Source organism: Poecilia reticulata, unplaced genomic scaffold (assembly GCF_000633615.1).
Source record: "Poecilia reticulata strain Guanapo unplaced genomic scaffold, Guppy_female_1.0+MT scaffold_710, whole genome shotgun sequence".
Lineage (NCBI taxonomy): Eukaryota > Metazoa > Chordata > Actinopteri > Cyprinodontiformes > Poeciliidae > Poecilia > Poecilia reticulata.
In genome coordinates, this window is record NW_007615457.1 from 1 (window position 1) to 9697 (window position 9697).

A 9697-nucleotide genomic window follows, 5' to 3' on the forward strand; every position below is an offset into this window, starting at 1 on the left:
AGTTGCAGCAAGCATGTTTTAATGTTACACAATACAGTTTTACCAAGTTGCTCAAAGTCTAAACTGGCATTGTTGTGGATTTAAGGTGTAAAGTTTACCTTCGACCAAACGCCCCCTAAAGGCATCCCAGCGCCCCCATTTTGGAAAAATGTTTGCCAGCGCCCCATGCCGTCCTCTGAACGTCCCCTGGGGGGCGGTACCGCCCACGTTGAGAACCGCTACTCTATCCCTTTCATGCAAAACGGTCACCGCAGTGGGTGGCTCTCTAAAAGCCACTAAAAATCTTTGTAAAAAAATAAAAAATAAAAATGTTTCCTGAAGAAAATTAAAACCACTTTGGATATAAATCCTGACATAAAGGATCAGAATTCATACATGAAAGGATTATAAAATAAAATGGACCCATGGTGTTGAAATAATTTTGACCCACTGATTTTATGGCAATGGAAGACTTTATTTCAAATCACTAATCATATTTCTTTTGTGGTCTTTTATACTCATAACATTTTATTTATTACATAATTTGTAAAGATGTGGCATTTACTAAAATAATAATTAAAAAAAACAGATTCACTCTTTAATTAGCTCTAAATTCTGACAGACCAACCAGCCAGAGTAAAAAAAGTTTTGGTTTGTAAAAACTAAAACAACTTATATATTTTTTTAAGGATCCAAGAGAAGGAAGCTGCTCAACAAGAACAACATCAATTGAAGTAAGTATTTACTTATTTAAATTTTAAGACAATGTAATCTAGAGTTACTATCAACTGTAAATGAAGGCCAAACATGCTCAGATATCAGCTAACCAAAACAATGTGGATGTTCAATAGCAGATTGAACATCCATGTGAAATAATCAATGCGATTGATTATTTCATCAAACCAGTGTTTGTTCAGTTCATGGTTTCGCATTGACTCAGGGTGAACTGCTGATGTTACTCCACAGATCTCTGAAAGACAAAGAACAGGAATCCGAAGCTCTCAAACGAATGTACGTTACATTCAGTGGTTTTAAACATGAAATGTTATTTTTTTCAATGACTGAGCTGATGACGCACCTCAACATAAATACCTCTCTTGCTTTTAAACAGAATAAATGAGAAGGACGAGCAGCTTCAATTGATGAAGTAAATACATTCATTCATTCATTCATTTATGCACTGTGTGCTGGTTTTCATTCTTTGTATTTTATGTCACAGATCTGCATCTAAAGAAAAGCAAAAGGAGACTGAAGCCTTGCTGCAAAGGTACATTTTTTACACTTTGTTACTATGAGACCTTGCTAAAAAACCTATAGGAAGGTCTTATTTAACATCCATCTGATGGTAAATAAATGACCATGAAATGGAGTTGATGGTCTTTTATTTACGTCTCTCTGTTCTACTGTCTGAAAGCAAAGGAAGTGAAAAAAACAAAGAAATGCAACAAAACTAAAATTCTGTTGAGTACTCCTGTCTTGAGACAGTTGAAAAAAACAGTTATGAATGTTGTCAACTAAACAATTTGTCTTTAAAATTGAACGGTCTCTACCTTGAAAAAGAATTTTAAAACAGGACTATTTTCTTGAGACATTGTGGTTACATTGAACACATATTGATGAACATGTCCACTGCTTTTACAGAGTTCATGAGATGGAAGAGCAACTTAAAAAGTCAAGGTAACAAAGTACAAATGGTGTTGTCACATGTCAGGTGGTTGAGAAAGTAACATTGACCACTGGATAAACATAAGTAAACAGCTTGTACAGGGCATCTGAGTTACTTGTTGTTTCAACATGGTCTATGTAGCTGGGAAACCCTGCAGAGTCCAGAAGTCTAATAACATGGTGCTTCCATATACTGTAGTAGGAGTTCATCAATAACATGCAATGCAAATGATCTGTAAAATATTAAACCATATTAATTTAGAAGACCCACTGTCTAGATCAGTCTGTAATTTATAAAAAAAAACTTTTTATGCTGTCTTTGTTCATCAACAGATCTGCTCTAACAAAAAAGGAAGATGAACATGAAAAACTGAACCAAAGGTAGAGTGGAAAAAAAAAAAACATCTGAAACTTTTTAAAATATATTTTTCAGCTCAGTTTGTTTATCTCAGTCTAACTACAAATTTTCTTGATCCACCAAAGGTGAAAAAAATACAATAAATCACATTCACAGTAATAGTGATTCATTACACAGCCTTGTGGTACACCAGTCTTTCTACTTGTGGTCGAGGAGCTGTGATGGTCTAACTGAAGATGGAGGAACCTGCTGGTCAGAAAGTCCATAAGCCTCCATCAGTTTGGTGATTAAATTAAAGGGGATGTCATTATTAAATGCAGAACTGAAGCCTGCAAACAGCATTCGAGTGTTTTTGTCCAGATGTGAGAAAGCATACTGCATTAAAGATGCTGGATGTTCAGATCCTCCATTTTGAAGTAGGAAAGATGATGAACGTTCAGGGTTGAGGAGAGACAGAGGCTAAGATGTGCCAGAACCAGCTGCTCTAAGCACTAACTGATCAGGGTGGTGAGTGCTGCTTTGGTACTAAACCAATGGAGGTGATTTGAAGCAGCTCATCATAACAGCATGTGGGGAGGCAGGATGACAGTCTGTCAGGCCCTACACCAACTCTCTAGTAGAAACTTGTCCAGGAATGTCATCATAGTCTGCAGCAATATGTCCATTTAATTAAGGAATTTCTACGTTTGTCACAAATTACCGATGCGATGTGATTTATCTAAACAACTCTGCATTTTAATTTCTACAGTATTCAAGCCATTTCCCAACAACAAAATTACAATGCAAGGTGAGCAATTATGTTTTTACATTTTCAATCAATTCTCCACTGCAATATCAGGATCTATCAATACACCGTCTCCAGTCTGATGCACTATAAATCAAGTCGGGTTTATTTGTACAGCACATTTTAGCAACAAGGCTGTTCAAAGTGCTTTAAAATCATAATTCACTAACTAATCATGAATCAAGCAATGTAATGTAATAAGCATTACATGTTGCTATTTGTTGTCATCATATATAATATACATCAAAGGCATGTAAACATTCACCCAGGCTGTCAGTACAATACAAACAAATGGAAGATTATATTAAAAGTCAACGGGCTAAATTAATTAACGAATTAATCAGTGAGATTTCCTGTCTTATCTGACTGAGGCCAGTGTTTTTTTAGTCTATAAGTATTGCAATAAATCTGAATGTGCTGTTCATGTTACTCCACAGATCTCTGAAAGACAAAGAAAAGGAAACTGAAGCTCTTAAACAAATGTATGTTACATTCAGTGGTTTAAAAATGAATTTTTTCTTTTTCAATGACTATAAGCTGGAAAAAATGACCTTAAGATAAATAACTGTTGCTTTTAAACAGAATAAATGAGAAGGATGAACAACTTCAATTGTTTAAGTAAATTCATTCATTCATTCATTCATTCATTCATTCATTCATTCATTCATTCATTCATTCATTCATTCATTCATTCATTCATTCGTCCACTGTGAGCTGGTTTTCATTCTTTGTATTTTACTTTATAGATCTACACTTAAAGAAAAGCAAAAGGAAACTGATGTCGTCCTGCAAAGGTACTTTCTGTTCCAAGATTTTAACATTAAATAACATTTTTCTAAATGTTATTTTCAAACATGCAGCTGAGTTAAATAGTTAAATGTTAAACTTTACCTTTAATATTAAAACAAAATTAGCATTAAATAATGATTTATGTACTAATGAAACAATTCATATTTCAGCCAATATGACGGTAAAGAAATGCATTAGTTTACTTTATAAATAGCATTTATAAAGTATAAATGGCTTAAAGTCCTCCTATTTCAATTTCTGATGTTTGGATGCAAATTGTCAGAACTAGAAGTGAAACGCAACTCAGAAACACCAATTTTAGTCTTTAACTCTTTAAACAGACAACACTGTCAAACATTTTCCCAAAGTCAGGATCCTCAACTCATTGTGAATTATTCAATACGATGTGGGGACTCTGAAGATCATCTCTAGAACCCAAATGTAAGCGTGTCAAATTTTTTGCACCAATCTCTAAAAGACGTCCATTTAGTGCATTCATGCTCATAATTTCCTTGCAAATATATTTCAAAATGGGAAGAAAACATGATGCAATCACACAGAAAAAGTGGGAAAATAACAGATAGGATTCCAAGTGAAGTTGAAAGGAAATTATGTTGCTATGACCCCTTGCTAAAACATGCAGTAGACATGTGGAGTTGATTCATTTGAGCTCTACTGTCTTGCATACTGAAAAAAACGAGTCGCTGTTATTAATGTTGATAACTAAACAATTAACGTGCCTTATGGTGTATGGTCTCACACTTGACAAAGAATTTTGAAGTAAGAATTTTCAAGAGCTTGCCATTTTTCTATTCTTCCTACTTTCTTGGAATATTGTGTGAACTTATTGAACACATTCTGATAAACATGTCCACTGTTTTTACAGAGTTCACAAGATGGAAGCACAACTTCAAAAATCCAGGTAATAAAGCACAATGAAGTTGTCACATGTGAGGTGGTTAATAATGTAGCCTTGACCACTGGATAAACAGTTTGTACTCTGCATCTAAGTTACTTGTTGTTTCAACATGGTCTATGTAGCTGGGAACCCCTGGTGAGTCCAGAAGTCTAATAACATGGTGCTTCCATATGCTGTAGGAGTAGATTAATAATATTCAATGCAAATGATCTGTAAAATATTCTACAAGATTAATCCAGAAGGCCACTTTCTTGAACAGTCTGTACATTATTTAAGAGACTGCTGTCTTTTTTTCCTTCAGATCTGCTCTGAAAAATGAGAAAGATGAACATGAAAATCTGAAGCAAAGGTAGAGTACAAAAATATCTCAAACATTCTGGGTTTTTTTTTTTTTTCAGTCCAATTTATTTATCTCTGACCAACAACAAATTTTATCTTGACCCCCTTATGGTTACACTTACAAGGAATAAAGAGTCAAAGAAAAATGTACAACAAATCAAATTCACAACAACAGAATCCAGTGTCCGTATTTCTCTCATGTCCATGATGACCTTCTTTGTCTTCCTGGTGATTCTCCTTCTCACAATAATCTGATTCATTCATGACATGGTCAGTTACTGTTGTGTCATCTGTTAGCTTAGTAATGATGCTGATAGGACGACATCCAGGTTAGCTGTCATGGATGAAGGAGAGTGGACTCATTGCAGCCTTGTGGTACCCCAGCATTTCTAATTGTGGTTGAGGAGCTTGATGGTCAAACTAAATATGGTGGGACTTGCAGGTCAGAAAGTCCAATGGCCACCTACAGATTGGAGTTTTAGCAGTTTAGTAATTAATTTAAAATTCAAAATGCAGAACTGAAGCCTGCAAATAGCATTCTAGTGTTAGTGTCCAGATGTGAGAAAGCATTATGTTTTAAGTATTGCAATAAATCTGAATGAGCTGCTCATGTTACTCCACAGATCTCTGAAAGACAAAGAAAAGGAAACTGAAGCTCTCAAACGAATGTATGTTACATTTAGTGGTTTAAAACATAAAATTCCATTTTCCTTTTCAATGACTGTAAGCTGATGAAACACTGTAAGATAAATACCTCTCTTGCTTCTAAACAGAATAAATGAGAAGGATGAACAGCTTCAACAGATGAAGTAAATATAGTCATTCATTCATTCATTCATTCATTCATTCATTCATTCATTCATTCATTCATTCATTCATTCATTCATTCATTCATCCACTGTGAGCTGGTTTTCATTCTTTATATTTTACTTCATAGATCTACACTAAAAGAAAAGCAAAAGGAAACTGATGTCATCCTGCAAAGGTACTTTCTGTTCCAAGATTTTAACATTAAATGAACATTTTCTAAATATCATTGTGAAATGTTCAGCTGATTTAAATAGTTAACTATAAAAATTCCTTTTAAAATTTTAAAGAAAAATCAAGTCAATTTTTATTTGTACAGCGCCTTTCAGCAGCAGGGCATTTCAAAGTGCTTCACATCATAAAAACACAAAAATAAAAGTCACAGAACACAAAGTCAACTACATAAAATTTTTCACATCGTATTATTGCTTAAATAATAATTCTGTGGCATTGAGTCAAAAAATACTGTAACAACCAAACATTTCATATTTCACGCAATATGACAATAAAGCAATGCATTAGTTTATAAATTCTAACTTCAAATTTAATTTCTGATGTCTGGATGCAAATTGTCATAACTAGAAGTTGAATGCAACTCAGAAACACAAACTTTAGTGAGCAACTCCTTAAAACACTGTCCAATAGTGTCACAGAACAGGGATCCTCAACTCACTGTGAATTATTAGATACCATGTGGGGGCTCTGAAGACCATCTCTATCAATTTGTAATATACTTCTGTTTAGTGCATTTATGGTCATACTTTCTTCTCAAATATATTTCAAAATGGGAAGAAGACAAGATGTAATCACACAGAAAATGAGGGAAAATAACAGGTAGTGTCCCCAGTAGAGCTTAGAAAAAATTGTGTTGCTTTGAGACCTTGCTAACACATGCAGTAGACATGTGGAGTTGATGGTAATTTATTTATTTCTTTGTCTGTGAAAAAACATTCAGGGCAGTCTTTCAGTTTGAGATCTGTGAATGTTCTACTGTCTAAAACCAAAGGTAGTGGAAAAAAAACAGCAAAAAAAACAAAAGAAAGAAAACTAAATTTTTGTTGAACTCTACTGTCTTGCACGCTGAAAAAACTAGTTGTTTTTATTAATATTATAATATAATATTTATTAGTAACACTCTTAAGGAATTTTAAAGTAAGAATTTTCAAGAGCTTGCCATTTTTCTATTCTTCATATTTTCTTGGAATATTGTGTGAACTTATTGAACACATTCTGATGAACATGTCCACTGCTTTTACAGAGTTAATGAGATGGAAGCACAACTTCAAAAATCAAGGTACTAAAGCACAATGGAGTTGTCACATGTGAGGTGGTTGATAATGTAGCCTTGACCACTGGATAAGCAAACAGTTTGTCCAGGGCATCTGAGGGCATCTGAGTTACTTGTTAGCTAAACATGTTCTATGTAGCTGGGAACCCCTGATGAAGCTAAAAGTCTAATAACACCCAAGATTGTAAATAAAAAGCACTTAGGCAATTTTTCTTGGTTTCTGAAGGCATTTCCCTTCTAGTCCAAAAAATATCTTCAGTCATGGATTGGAAATATTAGGCTTACAAGTTCTAGTTGGAAAAGTCACAGTAATAGACTGAAGAGAAGAAATGGGTAACTTCCCATTGAATCACTGAGTTTTCAGCAAATCAAGACAGATTGTAAGAGACAAAAATCCATGAGAGAATGAGTTTTTACATAATATATTTCTGTCAAGAAAACTTGATTTGATTTTTTTAAACAATTAAAGACTGGCTGTTTATTTTATTGCACAGATCTGCTCTACAAGAAAAAGAGGAACAATTGAAATCTTTCAAAGACAGGTACTGTGTGGGTTTTCTTTTGCGTTTTTCACCATTGGATTGTCAATTATTGATTTTTTTTTCACCACTGATGCAAAAATTTAAATGTAATGTAAAACTTAGCCTATTATTAATATAGTTTTGTGTGAGTGAATATGTGTGATTTTTTTACAGAGTGGCAGGAGAAGTTGCTTTGTCAATCAAAACAGGAAACACAATGAGCCTCAACAACCCTGTTAACAAGAACAGACTAAAGGAAATGTATGAAGACCTGAGGATTGACTGGCCAAAAATCAAAAGCAACTTAAAGTCAAACAACAAACATCCAGACTCTGTTAAAGAACTGATTCTGGTACATTGATATTGACATAAAACTAACTTTTGATTTCACTCTTGCATGTCTGAAACACGCTAATGTTATTTTCCCCCACTTGCTTTCCCTGCTTGTCTCAATGTTCTCTCATAATGCCAGAAAAAGTTTGGAGAGGCAAAAACTGAAATGAGAAACAGGAAAATGATGATAGATAAAGTGTTTGGTTTAAAAGTGATCAATCCTGGAGGAATACCACAAAAGGTAACATCATGTAGTTTGAAGTCATCTTCTGTGATACCAGTTGTTTGTCTGAACTGAGTTTGTTCTCTCAGGTTGATCAGTACCGACAGCTAACAGTTCAGAACCTGCAGATGACTCTCTACAGCGAGAAACAAGATGCTGGTTTACAGGTGGATTTGACTTATTCAAAATAATTACCAATCATGAAATTAAAAAAGAAAACTGACGTGTTTTTTGGGGGGTGGGTGTTACCAACAGAAACCCTTTCTTGAAAATAAAACAGGAAATCCTCAGGATGTGTTGGAGTATTTGGGCTCTGAATGTTTTTGGCTCGGTTGCCTGATGGCGTTGAACAACCCGCCTCTTCAGCCTGACTGGGAAAATCACCCCCCATCGATGGATAGATGGGACTTTTTCCCCCGAAATATCAGAACTGCTTCTGACAATGAGTGAAATGAAATTAATCAAGAGACAACGTCACTTTCTACATCTATAAGTCTGTGAAAAAAACGTAAGGGTGGCAGCTTTAACGGCTCTTAAAGCTGCACCTTTTTAATTCAGTTGAAAATAGATGTTTGTGATTATTGTTTTTAAAAGCTTAATAAAACCTAATAAGTTTGCTTCACTGTAATTTTTTATTTTCATACCTTTTTTTAAACATAATAAATTTAAAACTATTTCACTATTGTATTTATTTTGTGTATTCATCTGAGTTCCTGTGAATCTGAACAAGTTTTTCTCTGCTACTGTTCATTTGCCTTTATTGTGCAGCATGTTGTCCTGTAGTTCAACTTAGAAAATATTTTATTTTAATTGAAGGGCTGTTTTATATACTTCTCTGCTACTGTTCATTTACCAACAGGCCATTAGTTAACATGTTGATTTTTAAGGTTATTGCAAAACAATCTAACTAATCTGGTTTATGGAACAGTGTAAATTCTAGACATTAAACGTGATTAGATACTTTCTGTGGTGATCTGTGTATTTATTTCTTGGTTTTTCTGTGTCCTGTTCCCCTGTGAGTCTCTGTGATATCCTGTCCTCTCTGTTGATTGATCCCAGCTGTGTATAGTTCCCTGATTACCCTCTCTGTGTATTTAAACCCACCTGTTGTCTTGTCAATTGTTCATGGTTCATCTGCCTGTTTCCAGTGCTGCCTGCTACTCTGAGTTTGTTCCTGATTTTTTATTAAAACATAATTTCATCATAACTACCTGGGCTTACTGATGTCTCCTCACCTCCAACCACTGCAAATCATGACACTTTCTATGTGTTTGCAAAATGCTGAATTCTGAAAAACAAAGGCAGAATGAAAAGGTTTGAATGGACTTTTGATGAAAATGAAAACTAATTTCAGTGGGTTTTAACGTTGCTTTTATTGTGTCTACATACAGATTTCACCAGTTCTTATGTCTATCTAATTATAACAAGCAGTAATTAGATTTCAAATAAAGAGCAAATAATTTTAAAGAAAATGAATTACAGGGCTTTCACATGTTTCTGTGAATATTTAATATTGTGTTATATAATTGTCTTAAAATGGTTGATGTAAATATATTTAAACACATGGACATTGAGATTTAGATGAACAGACACAATTAGTTTATTGGAAGACTTAAGACATACAGTGATCAAAAGTCAGTATTACAGATGAAATTAGATTTATTTGTTTTAAAATATGATCAATGTTACAAT

The 9697-nt window shown here is 34.1% G+C and overlaps 3 long non-coding RNA genes across 3 annotated transcripts; all 3 read left to right on the top strand.

Annotated features, from left to right (window-relative positions):
- Window positions 1-945: 945 nt before the first annotated feature.
- LOC108166051 (uncharacterized) lies at window positions 946-1235 on the top strand. The gene is made up of 3 exons (XR_001776353.1): window positions 946-990; window positions 1091-1126; window positions 1199-1235. It is a non-coding gene; the product is annotated as an uncharacterized LOC108166051 (long non-coding RNA).
- A 383-nt stretch (window positions 1236-1618) lies between these two features.
- Window positions 1619-2789, top strand: LOC103461172 (uncharacterized). Its single transcript, XR_533056.1, has 3 exons — window positions 1619-1656; window positions 1978-2025; window positions 2751-2789. It is a non-coding gene; the product is annotated as an uncharacterized LOC103461172 (long non-coding RNA).
- A 2697-nt stretch (window positions 2790-5486) lies between these two features.
- Window positions 5487-5818, top strand: LOC103461173 (uncharacterized). The gene is made up of 3 exons (XR_533057.1): window positions 5487-5501; window positions 5607-5642; window positions 5771-5818. It is a non-coding gene; the product is annotated as an uncharacterized LOC103461173 (long non-coding RNA).
- The last annotated feature ends 3879 nt before the right edge of the window (window positions 5819-9697 follow it).